The sequence below is a fragment of the Lissotriton vulgaris genome, chromosome 9 (assembly GCF_964263255.1).
Source record: "Lissotriton vulgaris chromosome 9, aLisVul1.2, whole genome shotgun sequence".
Classification (NCBI taxonomy): Eukaryota; Metazoa; Chordata; class Amphibia; order Caudata; family Salamandridae; genus Lissotriton; species Lissotriton vulgaris.
In genome coordinates this window covers 841,942,940-841,969,085 of record NC_141697.1, presented here as the reverse complement: position 1 = coordinate 841,969,085, position 26,146 = coordinate 841,942,940, and the positions used below count along the sequence as shown (strand labels likewise).

The 26,146-nt window shown below is 49.3% G+C and overlaps 1 protein-coding gene across 1 annotated transcript in view; it reads left to right on the top strand.

Annotated features, from left to right (window-relative positions):
• ATG2A (autophagy related 2A) overlaps positions 1–26,146 on the top strand; it is a 2,120,972-nt gene that overhangs the window by 535,356 nt on the left and 1,559,470 nt on the right. The window lies entirely within an intron of this gene.

The following is a 26,146-nucleotide window of genomic DNA, read 5'->3' as shown; positions in this document are numbered from 1 at the left end:
CGCCGCTGGAATTAAAGGGGCATAGTATGACATACACACAAAGTAACAGATGCAGAGTGTAACCGACAGGGAGGGAGGGACACAGGTTAACCGGAAGAAACATACTCCGACACCAATCTGCACACATACATAACAATTGTGGATATACAGTGGCAACTAAAATACGCCCAAAGAGAAACATGCCACACATACGTGTACGTACAGGTCGGCACCCAGAAATAGGGGGCAGAAACAGCGACAGGCACCCAGAGTGTGATAGGGTGTAATCTGAAATTCACACGGCAATGGGCGCAGACCAGAGCGACACACACTCCACACAATGACAGACACACCGCAGCTTCCATTAAACACCCAGCCTCCTCTACGCTCCGCATCCTCGGGCTGCGCTGAAGTCACGCCGTGGGGAAGCCGTGCCCTACGGGACCCTCGCTCGTCCACCCCACCGGTCATACTCACGTAAGCAGGGTCACTCCTGGCAGTTCACTGGCAGGCAATGCACTCGGGCAGCTCGAATGCTAAGTTAAGGCGAGCAAGGCCGTGATGCGGCGTGTCCCTGTGGTCGGTGCTGGAATCACTTGTTTCTGTATATCCTTCCTGAGCCGTGCATCGCCCCTCCTTCGGCCCCAGAAAATATTCGGAGCAATGTGTATACCTCCACCACAATTAATCTCCACCCTTTGTCCCACAAGAGGGTCTTACTCTTACCCCGGGCTCACGCTTCCGGGCTAGGAAAGACTCAAGTATCCTGTGTCTCTGGTTCCTGCCGCGATGTATTGATGCCCCTGGTGTGGCTCATTAACCCCAGGCCCTCCTCACCGGAGCAGTTCCGCTGGTCAGAACCAAGTATACCCTCAACTCACCTACTGCCGGACACAGGGGTCTGTGGTGAGAGGGGAGAGGTGGCTGAGTGCGCGCCATGTACAATGTAGGGCGTAGGCACCAGAAGTCCTATATGATACTTTTGTACAAATTAAAGAATCAAACCGGCACAACTGTTTTTCTAAGTAATGCCTTACAGAAGGTTAAATATGGAATTTGCTCACACATGTTATATCGTACACTGGTGTGTAAGGGCAATTATACTCGTACAGGTAAATTCATACTTATGCATTTAAGTATGTGTGCTTTACCTTCTCCGCCGAGTATCAAACTGATAACTTTGTAAAAAAAAAAGCGAGTGGTGTGCGCGCGCGCTACTGCCAGCATATGTCTTAATTTACTGCAGCCCTGACGGCCGCGATAATTGAAGATATATGGCCTCTGGTGCGCATAACATACACCAATAGGCCATGGGCGGAGCTACGCGACCGCCCATGGCCTATTGCGTGTTCTGTTAAAAATACAGCACGCACACGAAGGCCAATGAAAATGAACCTTGGAAATAACACGCACGAACTGCGTGGAATTTCCAGGTCCATTTTCAAATCCCCGGGAAAAAGACTCTCGCTGCGCGACACTGCATGCACAGTGTACGGCAGGCCCGAGCCTTAAATAAAAAATCACCACTGACCTCCTATCACTAAAATAGCTACTCTTTGGGGCTAGGATACATCACAAAATTGCCTGCATGGCCCATAAAGTGCTGCACCACAATACCCTCTCTTAACTGACCAAGAAATTAACCATATCGGACGGATACAGATCTTCCAGTAGCACAAGCTCCCTACTACTAAACCCACAAAAATTCAACAAAAAGAAAACCCTCAATCGATCCTTTTTCGGAATTGCTCTTCAAATATGGAACTCTCTCCTTCCAGAGATCAGATGCAACCCATCCATATCTATCTTCAGGAAAGAAGTAACAGTTCTACTATCCAACAAATTAATATCACATTGACACCATACATCCTTCTCCTTATGTGCAATGCTTTCCTGCTTGTCTGCTCATTCCATTTCATTCCTTGTCCATACATCTCTGATCCACTCTGTTTACTCCATTTCCCAACCATCTATACACTGTCCTCGCACCTATTGGACTTTTGCCCATCCCAGTATTTACGAATGAATGTGTTCCAATCTTTCTTTACCATTTTCTTATGTACCTTTGCCTACATAACTCACACCGTGTTTATGTATATTGCCTTCCGTTTGTTTCATATCCTCTTTTGTTATCCTTGTAAAGTACTCTGTCACCCAAAAGGGTCTAGTTCGCACTACATAAAGCTCTAAAAGTAAGATGTAAAAAAATACTGTGTAGTGATTACTATAAATAAACATGACTTTTTTTTCTGTGTCACTGGAGTATAGCCTGCAGGCACACCCATGTAGAGTTCCACTGCTATGTGCTAAACTCACCGTTGGCCTACATCAAGTTAGTGTGTAGCGCTTTGCAGCATGTGTGTTTGGCATGCATGTTTGGCATGCATGTGCTGGACCAGTCCTGGAGTCTGGGTGGCTTTCAGTGCTGCCGGGGTTGTTAGCTGCTGGAGGGCCTACCCTGGAACATTTCCGCAGGGTACATGAGCAAGTCAGCAGAGTATTGGTCGAGAAACACTATGTTGGCTGGCAGGTTGGCCTACTTTACAGTGAGCCTATAAATCTTGAGGCAGAAATTAGCAGCAGGCCATTGTTTCTATTAGCGCACAGGAATTTCCTGTTGTCACTGGCCCATGAAGTGCCCTTGGCAAGACACTTGGGTTTTAGAAAAATCAAGGCTTCTTGTTTGCCTACCAAGAGATCTGCAGAAGGTCCCATGGATCTTCTGTATGGACACCCGGTGCAGGATCCACTCACCTTAGTACGAGCAGGGAGAGAAGGAACCTCACTGTCTCCACCGAAAGATGTAGCAGAGGTGTGGAATATTTTTTTTAAAGGTACTACAAGCTACAGAAATCTACTTGCCCTGCATAGAAATTAACTTGCTCAGCCTAATGCCTAATTCAATCAGATGAGCTTCCAACGAAAGTGCCTTTTACTTGTAGTGGAGACTATGGCTCTATTGACTTTACACAGTGACACTTTTGATTGGGAAAACAGTATCTGTTATAAGTTTAAGTGATGTGCATGTACTGGAAAAAACGATCTTATAATATACATTTTGCATTAGGTATTGGAAAACAAAATACAGTAACAAACGGGTCGAGGCATGTGAGCTGTAGATCACATGCTTATGCATAGAGTGCCTTCTAGTGGTGGGCTCCCATGTTTGCTATTTTTTTTTCTTAGAAGAAGTCTTCCTAGTCATGAGGTAGGTGACTCTTCCTTTCTGTGATAGTGCGTATGGCCATCAACTCAATCTTCAGATGTTTTCTTTCGCCATTGGGTTTGGATGTTACTCGCTGCGCTTCGGTGCATAGAAGACTCACCCTCTACCGTATTGTTTCCGATCGTGTATTCCATTTTTCGTGTATCGTGTTATTTAAACAAAAACCCTCTTTCGGTCAGAGAGCTTGTGGTAGGTCGTCGGGGCTAACCGCCTGGATTCGTCTCGCAGTTGACTGAACAAACTCCCTTTAAATTCTGCCATCTGTGCCTTGCGAAATACCTGCGCACCGACTCGCACGTAGTGTGCAACCTGTCTTTATCATCAGAACACAGAGAACAGGACTGCGATGCATGCAAGGCTTTCCGCTCCTAAAAGACACTTCGTGACCGTCTGGCTTGATGACGCGACATGCAGAGCCCACACTCCAGCTCCATTCCGGACCTCTTTGGACCTGAATCAGAAGAAGAAGCTGGCGACACTATCAGGGCCGAGGATGAAAAGGATCTGATGTCAGAGGATGGCTCCGACCAGGATGATGACATCCCATGTGGACAACGTACTGTAAGTACAGTCCCTACCCCGCCCCGAATCCCAAGTCAACCGAAAAAGAAGGCTGCGGACCAACCCGCGCCCTCAGGCCCCGAGACCACACTTCCGACGCCCGCCTTCTACCTCTGCACGAAGCCTACCAAAAATCCTTCCGGTTCCGAAATCTCCATGCCATGTTGGGTACTGAGCCAAAGCCTTTGGGATCGAAGCCAAAGTCCGGCTCGGAGACTCACCACTCTGCACGAAAACCACCTCGGATCTGAAAACACCAAACCCGAAGCAGTCTGCACCGAAACAAACTGATGCACCAAAGTCGCTCTAAAAACCACACCCGAAACAGAAAATATTGTACATACATCCTAGAACTGGACACATTGCCACTAAAGTGGCTCTAAATAGAAGGCCTAATACTGAAGAGGAATATCATATTCCATTGAAGAAGAGAAATATTGGAACAAACCCTTCCCCTCCTCCTCTTCCATTACAACCTTCTCCTCAGTCTCTACCTGTGCCAATTTCACCTGAGCATTCACCACCACATACACCTGACAATCAAGGTGATGGGGAATGATGATGATAATGATGATGGTCAGCCAGAACCTACAGATGAGTGGGATGACTACAACACTGACTCGCCCTCAGACAATGATTCTGACCTATATCCTACTAGGCCTTGTCCACAAGACGACAGTGCAGGCTATATTGAATTGCTAGGCAGGGCTGCCAATTACCATGGGGTGCAGCTCCATGAAAAATACCTTGAATAGGATTTCCTTTTTCGAAATATTGAACAGCACACAAAAGTCCACACATATGTTACCCATGCTGAAAGGAATGACCAGACATGTAGCCAACATATTTAAGGATCCTGTCTGGGCACGTATCCTTACCCCTAGGGTGGATAAACAATACAAGCCTGCACCATCTGTTCCAGTCTACATTAGAGGACAATTACCCTTAGACTCGTTGGTAGTGTCCAATGCATGCAAAAGGGCAAACTCCCAAACTACTGGAGACGCTCCACTCCCAGATAAGGAGTCAAAGCTTCTCGATGCTTCAGGAAAAAGGGTAGCCTCCCAGGCAGCTAACTTCTGGCGCTTATCTAATACACAAGCGTTGCAGGCCAATACGACTGTGCACATTGGGATGAAATGGAACAACCTATCTTATTTCTACCCCAAGAACATAAATCTGAAGCGCAAGACCTGGTACGTGAGGGACAATTAATTTTGAACAACCAAATTATGTGCTTCCTAGATGCTACGGACACATCTGCCAGTAGTTACAAAGAAAGGGTTAACCCAAATAAGCCACTGGGACCTGGGTATAAGACAGTACAGTAGAGACCAACACTCAAACCAAGAAATTGGAGAAACTAGTGAAGAATATTAGTTACTACGACAAGAAGAATACCTATCCCTACCTACAAGAGGATTACTTTAAACAGGATAATCGAGGTCGGTTTTCGAACAGCAGGAGAGGGGGATACAGTGGTCGTAGACACTACACTGAGTCATCTGTGCCTGTGCTTAGTACTAGTATAAAGTAATTGACTTTCCTGTTTCATGAGAAGAACCTTTAACAATTTATTTGAGTAAGTCTGATGGACTGCTCTTCTAAGCAGGTTTTTACATAAACTAAATACGTGGGATATTTTTCTGATGGCCATCACCATGTCTTCCAGGTGCCATCAATCCGCTCTCTGCTTTTTGGAGCCTACGGGCCCACCTCCCACATCTCTACCATCCAGCATAGGTTGGCTCATGGTAAATTAAAGCTACATTTCTTCTTTTAACTTCTAAATATCCATTACACTAAATATTAAGAACTTCTTTTGTTAAATTCCTAGATGCCCCACACCCAGTCCTGAGGAAGACCCCGGTGTAAGGATTCAAACAGCCTACGTTGTTTTTTGGGGGTCGAAACTTCGACTGGGTCACTGTTCTATGCCAGTTTGCTCAACATTGCTTTATCACTGTGACAATGCATTTCTAAACATGGCTATGTAATTGGCATTTCTCAACTGTGAGGCTTAGAAAAGCCGGTTTTATTATAAATATTGGTGTGATGGATATAATGTCACTACCTTTCCTTCTCGCTTTCCCAACCCTCACCTGATTCACACTACTGTCTCCCTTTCTTCTTTCTCCCTACATGGGGCACTTGTTCGGTACTATTGTTTTCAAATTAATTGCTGATTTATAAGCATCTCAGGCTGTTTAATGTGATTAAATAACATTGAACAACATAACAATGGTGCACAAGTGTATTTATGTATTTTAGTGTTTAACTGTGTGCGCTGTTTAGAATTGTCCCACGGGGACCCACTCTCTACTGTACTGTCATATCTGGCATTGCGGTAAACACTAGTGTACTTTTAAGAAGACACGCCCAGCTGCGCATATCAGGGTTCAAACCTGAGGTTCAGGCCTCCATATTGAACACATCTTTTGATAAGGAACACCTTTTTGGCCAGTGGTAGATTCTTCACTTGAGAAGATGAAAAAGATACTAAAGTGGCTAAATCTATGGGAGCCTTCAGTCTACACAAGGCCTTGGTTCCTTTTGGCGCTCTTTCAATCAAGCAGGGTCCAAAAATACTTCTTAGGAAACTGCATCCACCTATAAGGGAAATAACCAACCCTCAGGCTCTAAAAATGACTTCAGAGGGGGTTACAGAGGAAACAATAGCAAAGGCAGAGGTAGACAAACTTACCTCCCCCGCCCATACTGAACAGTGACTTGCCAATAGTTCCCCTGACCACTTCACACCTGTCTGGGGAAGACGGTCACATTTCCTACCAAAGTGGCAGTCAATAACAACAGACAAGTGGGTTCTACAAATTATCCATTCTGGTTACTGCCTGGAGTTCATCAACACTCCTCCAAACATTCCCCCAAAGTCACACAAACTTTCACCGGATCACCTACTCCTCAAACAAGAGGTACATTCTCTACTACTAAAAGGAGCTATAAAGCCAGTACCACCACAACATCAAGGGTCGGGCGTGTATTCCTTTTACTTCCTAATTCCCCAAAAAAGACAGCTCTCTCAGACCAATATTATATCTCAGAGAGCTAAATTTGTACATACAGTCAGACCATTTACACATGGTAACACTTCAGCAGGTACTACCTCTCTTGCAAAAGGGCGGCTTTCTGTCTACTATAGACTTAAAGGACGCTACTTTCATATTCCAATCCACCTGACTCACCGCACATTTTTCAGGTTTGTGGTAGCACAACATTACCAATTCAAGGTACTCCCATTTGGAGTCACCACTGACCAAAGAGTCTTCACAAAGTGTCTGGCGGTAGTAGCTGCTCCTCTGAGAAGACAAAGCATCCTTGTCTTCCCATACCTGGATGATTGGTTCATCAAATCCAGCGCGTATCAGCAAAGCCTCAAGCTTACTTCCGTAATCATTCAGTTACTTCACCAACTGGGGTTTACAGTCAATGAGTTAAAAACACATCTTCAGCCAGCCAAAATTCTGAACGACTTAGGAGCCACTTTAGATACTCAAAGGGCTCTGGCGTTTCCCAACACAGCCAGAATTCAAAACATTCAGGCGTTAATTCTACCACTCAGTCACTCCCAGCTCGAGTATTTATGCAGCTGCTGGGAATGATGGTGTCTTGCATCATGATCGGGACAGGCTGCACATGCGTCCACTTCAAGAATGTTGAAACTAGTGGTCTTGATGGATGCATCGTTGCTGGGTTAAGGAGGCCATCCGGGATAGGTGGAGTTCAGAGGACTCTGGTCTCCAGTGTAAAACCTCCTTCACATGAACCTGTTGGAGTTGCTGGTGACTCGCTTGGCACTAAAGACTTTCCTCCCATCCATCAAAACAGAACGGGAGCTGGTCCTTACAGATAACACCACCACAATGTGTTACTGCTACAAGCAGGGCGGAGTGGCATCCCGAGTCACGTGCCAAGAGGCTATACATCACTGGAAGTGGCTGAGTCATCAGGGTATCTCCCTGGTTGTACAACACCTGACAGGATCTTTAAACTCCAGGGCAAATTCACTCAGTCAACATTGCCTGGTGGATCACAAATGGCTGCTACACTCAGAGGTAGCACAGGGCATCTTCCAGCAAAGGGGAGCACTGTCTCTCACTCGTTTCGCCACTGCTGAGAATGGGCAAACTTTTGTGCATTGCATTCCCAAGGCAATTCTATTGTGGTACCTAGAACTTATGCGGGAATGTAGACTGCGGTCTACATGCAGTGTGCACTGTTCCGTGAAAAACGATTTTCAATTGTTGAATTCAAAAACTTAGAAATAAATACACAAACTAGTCTCAATAAGCTCATGTTTTTTAGTGATCAACGTACTTATCAATTTTCATGATCTTGTTGTAAATTCATTTATAACATTACTGTTTACTATTTCATAATACATGTATCTTTATACATTCATATTCATGACAAGATACTATTTACAATAAACTTAGTGTTCTAATTGTCAATGACAGGTTAAGTATCATCTTTCAGTTATATGTGATCCTTAAGTGAATAAACTCTGATGAAGGGCCGCCCAATGCATTTCGGGAAATGTGATTCCCTTCGTCGGGGGAAAAATCCTAACAAGTGCAAAAACATTGATAAATGTGAAATATATAAACATCTCACAGTTAGTAGATTAACTCAATGGGAATACATTCTGTGTGGTTCGTTAAACATACTTGGAGCTCATTACATGTGATCAGCGAAACGTTCTTGTTACTCAGAAGTTATGGCCTCGTATCGAGACCACTCATGAATTCAGCGGTGTAGCATGTGGAACTATACCTGGAATCTCACTTTGTTTGATGCTAACAAGGTTTACTAAATGAACCTGCATTGTATTATCCTAGTCATAGTCACATTGAGTACATAAATAATCTATAATGTGTACCTGCGTGTAAGAATTCCAAAATGCTGGCTATTCGTAGCTTAAATATCGTGCGAGCATCAGTAGTTGCTAATCTGAAAAATCAATTAGACAGCGAATTATTCCTGACCATACTATAGTAATAATAATAATCCACATTTGTAAAGCGCACAATCACCCGTAAGGGTCTCTAGGCGCTGGGGGCCGTCGGGAAGATTAAGCAAGCTATTCCCCAGAGTCACAGGGTGCTGGGCTAATCTGCCGCCGGTGATCAAACCGTGATCCCCAGGTTCCGGAGTCAGTTGCCCTAGCCGCGGCGCCACACCTCTCCCACTGGTGTGGCACTCCTACTGTACGTAACGTTGTCCCATTTGCCATAATGATTGTGGTTATACCACCCTTCATATCATATTAAATTCCATCCTTGTGTCGAGAAATTGTTCCGATGCTCTCACTAATAATACCACCTGTATATCTATTATGCAATAAATCGTAATGATAATGCTCTCATCACGCCAATATTCAACATGAATACGCCGTTTATCATAGACTGTCATTACTGGTCTTTCAAATACATAATGAAGAGAGGTTGTAGGTACCTGCAGTCGTTTGTTGTATTCAAAGCTATACAAACTAAAACAAAGAATCTGTCTGGCACTGACCTGTCATCATTTTGAAAAGCAGCAGCGTAATACGTTAAATTTGCACCTAATCTCCAATGTGGTGTCCCGAATAAACTCCCGCATACAAAAGACCATAAGAGAGCGCCATCATTATCATGTACATGTGTACCTCGCTACGTTCGAACTGTCTGAAGACACACTAGATAAAAATGTTGGAAAACATACCTCCGTGTGTCTTTATCGCCTAAAGGTCGCCTGGAGGTGATCTGTTGCCTGAGCCAATCAATCAATCAATCATAATACTTGTATAGCGCACTACTCACCCGGAAGGGTCTCAAGGCGCTTGGGGGAGGGGGTCCGCTACTGCTCGAACAGCCAGGTCTTGAGTTGTCTCCTGAAGGCGAGGTGGTCCTGGGTCAGCCGAAGGTGGATGGGCAGGGAGTTCCATGTCTTGGCCGCCAGGTAGGAGAAGGACCGGCCTCCGGCGGTGGCTCTTCGGATGCGTGGTACGGCGGCGAGGGCGAGGCTAGTAGATGGCGGGTGGGCGTGTAGAAGGTCAGGTGGTCGTTGAGGTACTTGGTGCCCAGGTCGTGGAGAGACTTGTGTGCGTGGGTGAGGAGCCTGAACGTGATCCTCTTGTTGACGGGGAGCCAGTGCAGGTCCCTCAGGTGGCTGGAGATGTGGCTGCGTCGGGGGATGTCCAGGATGAGTTGGGCGGAGGCGTTCTGGATACGTTGGAGTCTTTTCTGTAGCTTGGCTGTGGTCCCGGCGTAGAGGGTGTTTCCGTAGTCCAGACGGCTGGTGACGAGGGCCTGGGTGACCGTCTTCCTGGTTTCGGTCGGGATCCATCGGAAGATCTTGCGAAGCACGCGAAGGGTCTGAAAGCATGATGAGGAGACGGCGCTGACTTGTCTGGTCATCGAGAGGGAGGAGTCCAGGATGAAGCCCAGGTTGCGTGCGTGGTCTGTTGGCTTGGGAGCGGTGCCCAGGGCTGGGGGCCACCAGGAGTCGTCCCATGCGGGGGGCGATGGTCCCAGGATGAGGTCTTCCGTCTTGTCTGAGTTCAGTTTCAGGCGGCTGTTCTTCAACCGAGTTGAACCGAGCCGAGTTCAACTATTGATAACTGCAATAAAGTAAAATAAATCCCGGACTTAAACAATTATCCCTGCATAAATGCAAGTGGCTAATGGTTTCAAAAACCGATAACTTGGAGGAGCCTAGCCTGCAGCCGAGATGGCCGCCTAGCTCCTCGGCTCCGTCGGCCCTGGCGCCCTTCGTTGTGATCCTGCTTGAAATCCTGTGCCTCCTGGCAACACGTTTCCCGGCGCTGCTCTCCTGACCACGTTGCAGTGTCCCCGGTCCGAAACGGAGCTGCCAGGGCGGAGCTCCACCCCGGTCACCGCTCCGGCCTTCGGCAAAGGGAACGGCCGGGCCATTGTTCGTGGGGACGGCCGGAGGCTATTGCGATGGCGGCGGCCGCTGCGGAGAAGGAGGAGCTGGGACACCGGCCCCGGAGCTCGGCGCTGGTGTGATTCTCGCAGCAGCATTCTTCTTGCCAGCAGCCCAGCGCGATTCGAATGCAACATTGTGGCCGGCTCCTGCTTTTTTGTATCCCGGCCTGGCTGCGAGGGTCCGGGACTGTTCCTTTGTTGCAATTTGTAGCAGCGGTCGCCATCTTCAGCAGCAGGCGCCCTGCTCCGGCCGGTGGATCTCCCAGCGCCACAGTTGCTCCTAGCACTCTCGCCTCTTCAGACTCGGCTGCCTTCACGATTTCTGCACCGCCAGGGCCTCACAGGGGCTTCATGGATTGCCTGAAGTCGATGGCTGATGCCGGGGGCTCGATCCCGAGGGCGCTCCATGGCAGACTACCCAAGATGGCGGACACAGCAGCACCTTCTGTTCTCCATCCACCGCTGAGGCTCTGTGATATCCTGGCGGCACTTGGGGACCTGAGATTGGCCATTCGTGATTCTGCTACCGATTTGGGGGCCCGGCTCGATGGGGCCCGGTTGGCTGGCCAAGGTGACTCTCCAGAGCGGGGCGTTACGCCATACCCTGAGCCGACTGACGGAGGATTGCCCGAATTGGGGTGTGGATCGGTGGCGGAGGGACGTGTCCCGGGACCCGCTGCGGTACTCCTCGGTCCTTTTCTGGAGGAGTCTGACGACGTTGCCTCTCTTGGGCTGCAGGGGCTCGGGCCCCCGTCGCCGCCTCGCCCACTTCTTTTGTTCACGGGTACCATGGTGCCGGGCGCCCTCCTGGACTTGCTCTCTATGCACCGGCCGGCTGCTATCCTGGAACCTATACACCGTTCTGCCCCCTGGAGCTTTAGCCGTGGATTAGCGATGGTACGTCCCCTGGTTCCTTACAGCCAAGCAACGATCCAGTTTGCCTTGTCTCCTGCACCCCAACTTTCACGAAGGTCTCCAAGGTGGTCCATTTCGTCCATACTGGCTGCGCTGCGACTAGTTTCCATTGGGCTACGGATTCGAAGGGGACAAGGCTGAGGATGGGGACTTTCTTGCTGCACACCGGGACATATAAGATTGAGACTGGGACTTGTGATTGCTGGAGGTATGGGTTGTATGGGTGTTAGGGTGGGGCCGGGGGTTGGGTGGCCGCAGGTATTGATTATGTTTTGATCACATTCATCCTTGGCCCTCCTCCGATCAACCGTGACATTTTATTCTTTTCCTTGCTTTTCTCCTTCTCTTTGTCTATATTTCGGGTACTCTTTGGGGCGACAGACACTCTGCTAGGGGGGGGGTAGGCCGTAGCCTCTGCATGTGTGTAGGGTGGGGGGTATATCTTCTTGTTGGTTTTTTCTTTCTATGGGCCTCATTTTTCTTTCTTCCTTCTTCCTTCCTCTCTTTTTCTTCCTGCACTTCTCTTCTGGCTAGATCTTTCATCGCTCCTTCCTTGGGTCTGTGGGTGGAGTGGGTGCTTTTGGGGTAGCGTTTTGTGATCGCCATTTGCTATGCTCTTCACTATCCTGATACCATTGAGTGCGATCGCTTGCCTGTTGAATAATGTTTGCTAGTCCTCCCTGAGACTGCTGCCCCGTATGAGTCCCACCTGCATTGCCCTGATTCATCTCCTCCCGGACCTGTTGCTATGGACTCACTTTGGATCTTTAATTTGCGATTAAACCCCATCATCCTGATTGGAATTAACTCTTTACTCTTATCTTCACTTCGCTTTCACTTCTTCTTTCTTTCTCTTCCTTCTATATTTCGGGTTTACGGGGCGACAGACACTCTGCTAGAGGGGGGTAAGCCATAGCCTCTGCATGTGTGTAGGGTGGGGGGTTACTTATTAGTTGTGTTTTTCCTTTCTATGGTACCCTTTTTTGCTCTTTTTGATTTTCCCTTCTTTCTTAGGCCCATGTCGGGAGTACTGGGGGGTGGGTGGTGATGGCAGTGGAGATGGGTTGCTGGATGGCTTCCTGTGGTCTTACTATCCTGTTGCCATCCTCTGGTCGGGACTTACATGTTGTAAATCGATTTGCCGGATATAGATGTTTTTGTCGAGTCCCGCCTACATGGACCTTGCCTATTTCTTTAGTTGTTTAAGTTCGGAGCAGTATGACCTGACTTTACTATTTGCGCAAACAAAATCCTTTGAAAATTAACCTGCATTGCTCCTGGGCCGAGGTATGACGGCGTTTACCAGTCTACTCTTACACTGCAGCCATTGACATGCCGCATTACCATGGCGTCGTATTGTGTGCACCAGTGCCGAATGTGTAACCGTGGCCGGCCGGATGGTTGTGGGCCCGTATTTGTACTGTCTCTTAGCACAATAAAGGTTTTCAAAAAAAAAAAAAAAAAAAAAACCGATAACTTGTGCGTACCTCTAAAGAACAGATTTGTTCGTGTCCGCGTGCAGCCTTTCTCTGATGCCGGTTTCTATCTTCACACCCGTGGATGGATACCATACAGAACTTAAAGAGTTCCATTCGTCAATGTCAGTGCATCTAGGAATGGTGCATTGTGAGTACTATAGTCTGACTAAACCCACGTGTGACTATGCAACAACGCTAATTTATGTCACAAATGGACAACAACTGTGTGTTTTCAAGAAATCTCTATGCGCGCTGGTGCACTGCCCGTAAACTTGTATATTAAATCTTAGTACAAGTTAAACTAAATAACCATAAATAATAATGCATCTCGCTCTGTATCACCTAATGTTGGACATATAAAGACACCTGTAGCTTCTCCTGGATAATACCAGCGATATCTAGTTTTAGTCACTACTCTTGCCACCGACGGTGTTTCTTAGGCTGTATAGTAGCAGTGCCTACCACTGCATATTAAGGTGAATCTCACTTACTGTTTGCGTGCAGACGTGTTGCACTCTACATGAATGATTGGGGGACACCACCAAACAGCGTTAAAAAGTATCATGGATTACTGGTCATATCTTGAAGAATGTACTATACTAATGGATACCGGGACATATACATTGCTCCAAATGGAATGAACAAAATAATCGTCGTTACAAGCTTCTGTGCCTAAACTAGAGCATGGTTAATTGTATGCTGTCTAATGCCTATAACGGGGTCATGATGAAAAACATTATCTACATGAAACCATTGAAGCCCAAAGTAACGGAGTTAAAACCTGGTCAGTGTACTGCAAAACAATAAGCATAACACCCATATAGATATTACATACTTTAGGAAAAAACCTGTTACATGCATATTTTCAGTGAGTATCATGGTGATGCCAGTAGAACCATATGGTAATCTGCCCCTCTCTGCTATGTTATGTGCTTAATAAACATGATAATCACCATGTACATGATATCTCTTGTTACCAATGGTATAAGTTTCACAGTCATAACTGTTACATGAAAAGAACAGTCAAAGTATAGTATCACTGATACAATCTAGAATGTCTGAAATCATTCTCCATATTGTATTCGGTCAAACACTCTACCCTCAAGGGGCCTGATCAGCTAACCATATCACCACCATAATCAATATAATACAATGTAAACAAATAGTGCACATGTAACTAGTTTAACATTCATAAATCTTCGATATATCGTGTAAATAATGCACATGACTGAGGTCCTCACTGTTACAAATGTTCTAAGTTTCTGAATTCTCAAATTAAGCCAATCTGATAATAAAAACGGTTACAATGTGGAGATATCAGTCTCGTGTGTGAACTGTCCTCGAGGCATCAGTGTTCAGAGATATTCAATCCAGAATTTCTCTCTCTGGAGTAGTTTAGAGCTGTTGTCTTGACCTTCTCTTGTTTGCACAACCTCTACAATTTGTACTCTTAGTTGCGCAATATTATGATTTGCCTCCATCCAGTGATTCGCAATTGGTGTTGCTTTGCTCTTAGAGCGAATGTTGCTTTTGTGCTCCATCAGTCTTATTTTCAGTTTACGTTCTGTCTTTCCTATATACATTTTTCTACATGGACACTTAAGACAATAAACTAAATTGGTGCTGTTGCAATCTGCTGAGTGTTTCAGTGGTATTTTTTTTGCCCGAGGTAGGATGAACTATAATATTCCCTTTGATTATATTATTGCAGTGAATGTAATTATGACATTTTAAAGTACCCTTGTATACACTCAGGTCAACAGATTTGCTCGGTGTTCTTACAATGTCCATCAGATTTCTTCCTCTGGTGTATGCAAATATGTGTTTTTCCGCAAATATACCCCTGAAGTCATTGTCACTTTGTAGAAGCTCCCAACGGTTGAGAATGATTCTCTTGATCTTATTTGATACTGTTGAAATCTTTGATACAAATTTGAATCCTTTACTTTGCACCTTTGACGTGGAAGATAAAAGTGACTGACGATCTCTGATTGCCAGTCTGTCAATACTTTGATCTAAAACTTCTGTAGGCTATCCTCTTTGTTCAAATCTAGTGCCGTGTGCTGCAGTTGGTTCTCGAAAATTTCTTCACTGGCACAGATCCTCTTAATTCTTAAAAAATGAGAATATGGCAGGTTGGCAATCAAACTTTTCGGGTGAAAACTAGTAAACAATAGCGTACTAATCCGATCAGTTGATTTAGTGTAAATATCAGTTACCAGCTTCTTCAAAGTGAAATTTTTTGTGATTTTTACGTCTAGATAGTTGACTTGAGTAGTGCTGATGGAGTGAGTAAATTGAATCCTTGGGTTCTTAGTGTTGAGCTGATCAATCAACCTTTCAAGTTCCCGTTGATCTTTGGACCAGATTAAGAATATGTCCTCTATTAACCGACCATATTGTACAAGGCCTGCATTCCACGTTTCCTGTGTTAGTATGTATTCATGCTCAAATTTAGACATAAATATATTTGCATAAGCCGGAGCTCCGGAAAATCCCATGCTCGTTCCAGTCATTTGCCCATAGAAGTTTGTCTTTCCATTTAAAGTAACTGTTATATAGACAAAAATGCAGCAACTTAAGAATAAATATGCTCTTCACCTGCGATAGATCCAGTTGTAGTAATGCCCATTCAGTAGCCTCCAGTCCCTGTTCATGATTAATGGCGGTATATAAAGCTGTTACGTCAATGGTACACAGTACCCAGTTTTGACTGTAAAACCCTTGGATGGTTTCAATCTTGTTCAAGAAATGTGTGGTGTCTTTGATATAAGTACACCATGATTGGACAAATTGTTCCAGGTAGTGATCAAGGTATTTTCCAAGTGGGTCAAATATGGAACTACAACCAGCCACTATCGGTCGAAAAGGTGGATCTGTTGGATGCTTGTGTATTTTTGGTGTCATATACAGGTTGGGTCTTCTAGGATTCTGTGTGATAAGATCCGCTTTTAGTGTCTCTGTAATAATTCCAGCAATGGTGGCTTCCTGTAGATATTCACGAGGTATTTCCTGTAAATACACAGTTGGATCGTGCTCAAGCTGTATGTATGTATTCATGTCGCTCACATGCTCATCCACTTTACGTGTGTAGTACTCAGTATCCATAATCACCAGGGCACCGCCCTTGTCCGCTGGTTTCAGAGTTAATGTCTCATTCTGTACTATGGATTGAATCATCCTTTGATCATGTTTAGTGAAGTTCGTCTTTTTAGATGGTTTATATTGGATCATCGCCAAATCTCGTTTCACAGTCTCCTCAAAGAAATCAAGTATTTTGTGTGAGGGTGGAGGTTGATATTTGCTTTTAGGTCTAGAACTTCTGCCCATGAGCAGCTATCCTCTGATCTGGGTGTCTCTTTGGAAGGATTTGGTACAGCTGCAGGGCAGGTTTCATTGTGTGATTTATTCTACTCAGAAGCTGTATATGTTTTTTAATAAAATGTTGTCCTTAAGAAGGTAGTTTTGATTGAACATACCCACAAAACGCGTTAACAAGCATATTTTGCACATTTTCTGCAACATTAGTTTGTTCAATGTTTTTCAAAATGCATATTCTTGATATGACGTATGATGAAAAGTGCTATGAGAAATATCAAATGTCATTTAGTCGTTTTTTAGGGCTCGGGCCTGCGTCACCACGAAGTGGGGGCGGAGCTTCCGAGCTCTTTTGTATTCGAAAAAAAAAGAATTCTGAAAGGGGTCCAGGCTGGCACATTCCTTAGTGCGCGCCGCGTTTTTTATGGCATCTGCCTAGTGATTCGTCTTCGCTGTGCTGTCTATTTAGTAGCCTTGACGTGAGAGGCTATATTTAGTTTTCGTCCGTCATTTATTTCAGTTTCATGGCATAAAGTGTGCGGTTACGTGCACGGAAGACTTTTTAATCTTAATTAGGAGCTGTCAGGCTGGCCGTGTAATGCATTCCAGATGGTGTGCGCGCGTTCACCATAGAGCAGTGAGTTTGTTGGGCGCGCGTCCTCCTCACGTGCACACAGGCATTGATGAATTGCCTAACTGCGTTTGTGGCTATGTGTATTTTTTATTTATAGAGGATTCTGTGACTCAGGTACTTTGTTCGGGTGCAGGGGATATCAGTTTATCAACAGTGGAAATACCCCCCACGCAGAAACGAAAAATAGGTTTCAAAGTGCAATTCTTCCTTCCATTTCCAGAGACGGAATTGTACCCCTGTTTCATTGAATGTCTTTAGGGGTCTGTGTACGCGGAAAAGACCATTGGCAGGCATCGGAAGCAGCCCATGACGCTGATCTCGTGAGCCTGGTCCGAGCTTGGCTCCCGCTGTTTAATGAGAGCGGGGATATGAAAGATGTCAAGGCGAAGTGATAAAATGGCGGTAGTTTAGGCCCCAGCACGCAGCATTTAACTATCCGAGGCCCACTGAGGAAAATGTGAACAGGCATTTGGTGAAAATCACTGGCTCTCCTGTTGTTAATTACATCACATAGATAAAATCTGTCAGACCGAGTTTGCCGCACCAAAATAATTATACAAGTGTGTCTGTCTCCGACGCAGCAGAAGGAACCAAGAAGCCCACTCCACAGCCAGAGACGGGCTGCCAATTTGCAGCATGAAAAATGCGAACAATTCCAAAGGTTGAACCGTGCGTCGGTGAACTCTTTCCTTGCCAGCTTCAGGGCGAAAAAAATGGACACACGATGCGTGAAAGAGAAAAGAACTGGACAGATGGAGAACAGACGCAAGGGCAACAAAAACAAGAAAGGTTTTCAATTTTTCTTGTCACTCCAATAATCATTTTAGCACTTAAGAGGAAGGGTAAGGTTCATGCCCTGGCAGCTAACACCTAGAAGTTTTCCCCTATGGGAGGCCGTTAAAACCTGGCTACTGGCAATAAATTGGCAGGAGGTTATACCAGACACCCTAAAGAGGACCTTGGCCATGAGTGGCGGTGACTGCAGAGTGGCGGTGACTGCAGAGTGGCGGTGACTGCAGAGTGGCGGTGACTGCAGAGTGGCGGTGACTGCAGAGTGCCGGTGACTGCAGAGTGCCGGTGACTGCAGAGTGCCGGTGACTGCAGAGTGGCGGTGACTGCAGAGGGCGGTGAGTGCAGAGTGGCGGTGAGTGCAGGGTGGCGGTGAGTGCAGGGTGGCGGTGAGTGCAGAGTGGCGGTGAGTGCAGAGTGGCGGTGAGTGCAGAGTGGCGGTGAGTGCAGAGTGGCGGTGAGTGCAGAGTGGCGGTGAGTGCAGAGTGACTGCAGAGTGGCGGCGACTGCAGAGTGGCGGCGACTGCAGAGTGGCGGCGACTGCAGAGTGGCGGCGACTGCAGAGTGGCGGCGACTGCAGAGTGGCGGCGACTGCAGAGTGGCGGCGACTGGCGGTGACTGCAGAGGGCTATGAGTGGCGGTGACTGCAGAGTGGCGGTGACTGCAGAGTGGCGGTGACTGCAGAGTGGCGGTGACTGGTGGTGACTGCAGAGGGCTATGAGTGGCGGTGACTGCAGAGTGGCGGTGACTGCAGAGTGGCGGTGACTGCAGAGTGGCGGTGACTGCAGAGTGGCGGTGACTGCAGAGTGGCGGTGACTGCAGAGTGGCGGTGACTGCAGGTGACTGCAGAGGGCGGTGAGTGGCGGTGAGTGCAGAGTGGCGGTGACTGCAGAGGGCGGTGAGTGCAGAGTGGCGGTGAGTGCAGAGTGGCGGTGAGTGCAGAGTGGCGGTGAGTGCAGAGTGGCGGTGAGTGCAGAGTGGCGGTGAGTGCAGAGTGACTGCAGAGTGGCGGTGACTGCAGAGTGGCGGTGAGTGCAGAGTGGCGGCGAGTGCAGAGTGGCGGCGAGTGCAGAGTGGCGGCGAGTGCAGAGTGGCGGCGAGTGCAGAGTGGCGGCGAGTGCAGAGTGGCGGCGAGTGCAGAGTGGCGACGAGTGCAGAGTGGCGGCGAGTGCAGAGTGGCGGCGAGTGCAGAGTGGCGGCGAGTGCAGAGTGGCGGCGAGTGCAGAGTGGCGGCGAGTGCAGAGTGGCGGCGAGTGCAGAGTGGCGGCGAGTGCAGAGTGGCGGCGAGTGCAGAGTGGCGGCGAGTGCAGAGTGGCGGCGAGTGCAGAGTGGCGGCGAGTGCAGAGTGGCGGCGAGTACAGAGTGGCGGCGAGTGCAGAGTGGCGGCGAGTGCAGAGTGGCGGCGAGTGCAGAGTGGCGGCGAGTGCAGAGTGGCGGTGAGTGCAGAGTGGCGGTGAGTGGCGGTGACTGCAGAGGGCGGTGAGTGGCGAGTGGCGGTGAGTGGCGGTGACTGCAGAGTGGCGGTGAGTGGCGGTGACTGCAGAGGGCGGTGAGTGACGGTGAGTGCAGAGTGGCGGTGAGTGCAGAGTGACTGCAGAGTGGCGGTGAGTGCAGAGTGGCGGTGAGTGCAGAGTGACGGTGAGTGCAGAGTGGCGGTGAGTGCAGAGTGACGGTGTGTGCAGAGTGGCGGTGTGTGCAGAGTGGCGGTGTGTGCAGAGTGGCGGTGTGTGCAGAGTGGCGGTGTGTGCAGAGTGGCGGTGTGTGCAGAGTGGCGGTGAGTGCAGAGTGGCGGTGAGTGCAGGTGCAGAATAAACAGTGTGTGACTATGCAGGGTGACATTGGGAGTGTGCGGGTGAGCAGTGTGTGAATGTGTAGGGGCAGTGTGTGATTGTGCAGAAAACACCACACACACATACACCACATACACATAGCACACACACACACACCATAGACCCATACACCACACACACACCACACACACATAAGGCACACAGAAACCACACACCTCAGTCTCTCAACACCACACACTCGTCACCACTCAGCACAACACACTCACCACCACACTCCCCAGGCTCACCCCTACAGACTCACCGCCACACACTCACCATTACACAGAATACAACACACAGAACACACCCCCAGCCGTCAATGAATGCTTTCACCATGCACAAACACCAACAACCATCAGCCATCTGTGCACGCTTTTACCAAGCACACACCCACCAGCCGTCAGTGCATCCTTCCACCAGGCACACACACCTCCAGCCGGCAGTGCACTTTTCCACCAAGCAATCGCAGTATGGTACACTTTACTTTTAAACATATTCATATAAAACACAGCATGCCACCATTGGTAAAATTACAATCCAACCCACATAATTCCACTACACACCACATGCACACACTCCATAACACATGGCGAAAAGACATTGGCATTTACAATGCCATTAGCTCAAACTCAAATAAATCCGAGCCCGATTGCATTTCTAATGCTTGTTTCTCTTGAATGTTTTATATGATAGTAATTAAATAATATAATACATATTTGTTTGTAGATGTTTTGTATGTATTTTTGCACGATTTAGTACCTCCTTCTGCTTTCTTTTGCATTTTTGTGACCTTCGCCCCCTTGGCTTGTCGAGAGATCTCTCTTTTTGTTTTGTATTTTGAAGCTTATTACCCCAGAATATCCACATGCCTCCTCATTTACCATTAAACGCCCCCCCCCCCCTCCCCACACACACACACACACTTATCGCAGTTATTTGGGCTGAATTTGATCTGAGCCATTGTAATGACTAGAATGTTGAAGAAAGAGTTCGATATAATGGAATTACCAGTACGTTTAAACTCTTTTTTCTTACTTTTAAGTAAATTGCTTTTTTGCTACACTTTTCCTCCTAAAACCCCATGGAAATTCTGTATTGTTAGGCATAGTAATGTTTTACTGTAGTTTAACTGCTCATTTGTTGAGATCATACTGCATAGCATAATAGCATGTGAGCAATGTGGAAAGTAGCCAAAAGTAATCGAAATTTGCCTAGCTTACGTAACGGTAAGTTTCAATTCTATTAAGGACACGGAGGCGAGGATTATGCTATATCTTCCTTCGCTTTATTAACATAAAGAAACCACAGCAGCTCAGGAAAAGATATAATAAGAACAAAAAATGCTTTAAACATAAAGCATTGACGTAATGTTCAACAAAAAATCAACAACTCCCAAGAGTCTCTTTGCTTATAATAATAGTCCATAGTCCTTTGTCTCTGTCCATCATCACTATATAACCGGACTTCCCATCATCTTCCTCCTCTTTCTTCGCGCAGATCACGCTTAAGCCTCATTGGTCCTGTTTAGCACCGTCGTTGCCTGCCAAAAAAGGAACCGCATCAGCGAGGTGGCCCAGGAAATGCGACAACAAGGCGAGGAGCATTCAGTGAACAACACAGTACTGACAACGTAAAGGAAAACGCTTTACTTACTGCCATACGGGTGGGTAGAGACACCACTGTAGTCCGGGTGGGATAATCCTCGCCTCCGTGTCCTTAATAGAATTGAAACTTACCGTTACGTAAGCTAGGCAAATTTCGATTCTATGTCAGGACCGGAGGCTTCAGATTATGCTAGTTTAAAGCTTACTTACCACCAACTGAGCCAAATCCACCACCGGCTTAAAGTAAAACCTCTTGAAGGTGGAATCCGAGGACCAATCCGCCGCGCGCATCAGGTCCTCCAGACGAGCACCCACCGAGAATGCCTTAGAGGCCATGGCCCCCCTGGCGGAGTGTGCTCCAAAGAGAGAAGTATTGATGCCTGCTTCTTGCATGACCCATCGCACCCACCGAGCAATAGTGGGGGAGGAGACAGCTTTGTGTGGCTTCCGCAGGGCAATCAACAACTGACGCTCGCCCGGAGGGCGCAGATCCAAAGTCAGGTCCTCATATGCTTTGAGGCATTGCACGACACACAACTTAGGAGTGTCAGTAAAGGCTGGATAAGAAATGGAACGCGACGACGTCTTAGTGCGTTGGCCCACCGTAAAAGTAACCCCATCCGGGGAAAAAATGCGTGCAGAAACATCCAGCGCGCGCACGTCCGAGACGCGCCTACAAGAGACCAGACATAACAACATGGCTAATTTCGCCGAGAGCTCCTTAAGAGACAGATAAGAATTCGCTGGCCACGACAGGAACAGATTCAGAACCAAATTGACGTCACAAAGGACGGAGTACCTGGGTTCCGGCGGCAGTGCGAGGCGAACCGCTCGCAGAAGCCGGCACACAAAAGGGTGTTCCCCTACCGGATGGCCATCGATGTTATCATGGCCCGCAGATATCGCCGACCGGATAGCATTGATCGTCCTATAAGCTAAACCCTTGTCGGCCAAATGAGCCAGGAAATTCAGCACGGGAACAAGGCCGGCGACCATGGGATCCAAATCCCTTCGTAAACACCAACGCATCCACTTAAGCCAAGCGGATCTGTAACGCCTCGTCGTACTATCGGCCCATGCTTTGGAGAGCAAGTGCGCAGCTGACCCCGAAAGGCCCGGGAGCGTCCAGCGTCTCCTGAGAGCCTCCACGCCACGAGGCGGAGAGTGTTCTGCATGACGAGAGGGTGAGGTTCCTGATCCGGGCTCGTCAGGAGCAGAGGAAACAGGGGGAGTAGGATTGGAAAATCCCAAGAAAGTTCCAGAAGAACCGGAAACCATACTTGAGACCTCCACAGCGGCGTAACCAACACCAGTTCCGCACCCTGGCGGCGTATTTGAGCCGCCGTTCGCATGATCATGGAGAACGGGGGAAACGCAAACGGCTGTTCCCGACTCCAATCCTGCAAGAACGCGTCCGTGGCCTCCGCCAGAGGGTCCGGCCTCCAGCTGTAGAACCGCGGCAGCTGGTGGTCGAGACGGGACGCGAAGAGGTCCACCGAGAAGGGGCCCCAAAGGGAGTGTAGCCACCGGAAGACTCCCGGATCCAGTTTCCACTGGCTGGCATCCCTGAGATGTCGAGAGTGCCAATCCGCTACCTGATTGCGCTGGCTTGGCAGATACTCCGCCGTCACCGCAATGTGACGAGACAGGCAATAATCCCAGAAGTCCTTCGCTAAGTCCGCCAAGGCGCGGGACCGAGGACCTCCTAGGTGGTTCACATACCGGACCGCCGAAATATTGTCCATCCGCAGCAGGACACAGGCCTTGACCGAATCCTTGGTCCAACAGCGAACAGCGAAGGAGCCCGCTAGGAGCTCCAAACAATTGATATGCAATTGTTGTTCTTCTGACGACCAGGCGCCGCCGGTGGAAAAATCCCCGCACCGGGTGCCCCAGCCCGACCTGCTGGCGTCGGACTCTATGATCAAGTCCGGAGCCGACCCGAAGATCGCTCGCCCATTCCATGCCTCCATGTGAGACAGCCACCATGACATCTCCTCCTTCACTTCGTCCGTGAGGGGGACCCACTGATCGTAACACATCCCACGGCGCAAATGCTGCGCCTTCAGGCGCTGAAGAGCCCTGTAGTGCAGCGGGCCTGGGAAAATCACCTGGATGGAGGACGATAGAAGACCCACCACCTTGGCGACATGGCGCAGTGACGTACGGTCCCTCGCGATCGTCTGCCGAAGCAGGTGACGTATCTTTGCGACCTTCCGACCCGGAAGGCTCAAGACCGCCTGTACCGAGTCCACCACGAAACCTAAAAAGGTGATCTGCTGAGTGGGAACCAAAACCGACTTGGAGCCGTTGATGACGAACCCCAGTCTCTGAAGCAGGCCGACAGCTTGGCGCAGCTGTCCTGCCAGCACCTCTGGGCACTGCCCCATGAGGAGGATGTCGTCTAAGTATACCAGCATACGGACCCCCTGACTTCTGAGAAACTCCACTACCGGGTGGAGGACCTTCGTGAAGCACCACGGGGCCGAAGAAAGACCGAACGGCAGGGCGGTGAATTCGAACACCTTGCCGTCCCACAGGAATTGTAGGAAACGACGATGAGGGGGGTGGATGGGAACGACCAAGTAGGCATCCTTGAGATCCAGTCGCACCATCCAATCCCGAGGGAGGAGCACGTCCCGAAGGAGGTGGATCCCCTCCATCTTGAAGTGACGGTAGACCAACCACCCGTTGAACTCCTTGAGATTGATCACAGGCCTCTTGCCCCCATCTGTCTTGTCTACCAAGAAGACGTTGCTGAGGAACCCATGTGGGTGGCGCGTTGATAGACGGATGGCTCCCTTGCGCAGCAAGTCTGAGACCTCCTCGTCTATCAATCGCGCGTCGGAGTCTGAAAAAACCATCGGGCGCGGGGGCCTCGCCTGAGTTGGTTGGTCGTAAAACTCTATATGGAAACCTCTCACAGTTTGCAAAACCCAAGCATCGGCAGTGAGCAATTCCCACTCCCCGTAAAAGCTTGCCAGCCGCCCCCCAATCGGAACATGATCCAAGCAAAGTACACTTACCGGGGGCATTTCCTTGTCCGGAGTTCTTCTTGAACCCTCTGCCACCATAGCGCTGTCCCCTCGTGGGGTAGAAGTTGGTGTAGTTGGCCGAGGTCTGGTACTGACCTCTTCCGGAGCCTTGTCCACGGTTGTTGGTCTGCTGACCACGGCCGATCGCGCGGCCCCTGCCGCGACCGGCCCCTCCAGAAAAACGCTGGTGGAACACCCTCTTGATGCTGGACTGGGCCTTGTCCAGCGACGTGAACGTATTCACGAACTTTCCCAGCTCGCGGATGAAAGGCTCACCGAAAAGGCCACCCTGGGCCACGGCACCTGCCTCCGACGAGGCCAGGTCCCCAGCTTCGGATCCAACTTGATAAGGAGCGAACGCAGCCTCTCCGTGGATAGGGCACAGTTGGCGTTGCCCAAAAATACGATCACCCTCTGGGCCCAGTTGGAGAGCACCTCCGGTGAAATGGCGGTGCCATTCGCTCGGGCCTCCTCCGCCATATCAAGGATCTTCGTGGCGGGCCCGACCGCATCCAACAGCTTGTCCTGGCAGGCCCGCCAGGACCGGTCGATCCCCTTCCTGGGGTCCTTCATGAATTTCGCCAGGAAGGTGGCCATCTTGGGGTCCAATTCTGGTGTCATGGCCACTTTCCCTTCCAGAGTAGGCCGAGGGCATTCCCCGCGCAGGCAACCCCTCGCCTCCTTCTCCAGGGGCTTGCGCAGCCTGCCCGCGACAAACTTCGCCACTGTCTCCCCCGGGGCCCAGGCCGCGGATCGGGGGTGGACGATCTCGTCCGGGTCCAGCATGCCCGACTCGTCTCGGGGCATCTCCTTCGCTGAAGGTGTCGGGAGCCAAGAGCGGGTCGACTCCCCGTCGTCATCCGTGTCCGGGGAGTCGTAGATCGGGGAGGCGGGCCCGTAGACACGTCGCCCGAAGTGCCAGGGTCCACCAAGGGCGCCGGAGGCACCGCCGTCGCCTTGGCCAGGAAGGCGTCACGAAGTCGCTCGAAAGCGCCCTTGTCCACGCCTTGTGCCTCCGAAGAAGGTCCCTCACCACGGGGTCTCTTCGGAGCGGGTGGCAACCCGCCGGACGTCCCCGGGAGTTCGGGGGACGGAGGCACCTGCGCCGCTGCCAGCTTCGCACACTCCTCCACGATGCGGGCAGAAAGGCGGTCCTCCATGGGCCCTACCACCTCCGTCACGCAACGATAGATGGAGTTGTCCACCGCCTGATAAAACTCATCATCCTGCAGATAGGGGCAGGCCTCCTCATCGTACTCCCCTTCCATCTCGGAACCAAGGGGCAAATGCGGGGCACCCAAGAGGGCGGCAACCGAGAAAGTTCTCGAATGTGGGCAGGCCCAGCGGCTGCGATCACGTTTTTGGGCCAGCTGACGTGGCAGGTGGGCTGCACCAACCCCCAAGCGCGCAGACCCTCCTCGCCGGGACCGGGTCTACGTACCCCTCAAGCGCGCTAGGCCACACACGGAAAAGAGGTGCACAGATCTCGCCCGAGGGCGATTCACGCGGTCAGAACCGCTATACAGACCCCAGAGGGCGTCAAAATTGGTAAAGTACAGACCCGGATCACCAGGTGTCAGAGGGGTACGCGAGGGTCGGCCCCTGCGCAAGCAGACCCCACGGCGTGGCTCCTCGCACTGCGGAGGCGCGCCGGAGGGTCGGCGAGACGACAGGCCGCCCCCTTGCGGTCTATGTACACACCGCACACAAGTGGGAATAAAGTCGCGTAGGAACGATAGAACGTTCCCGCAACCGGGGACTCTGAAAGGGAATAAACCATGCAAGGAGTCCCCAAAGACCGCACACAAGACAATCAATCACAATAAAAAGA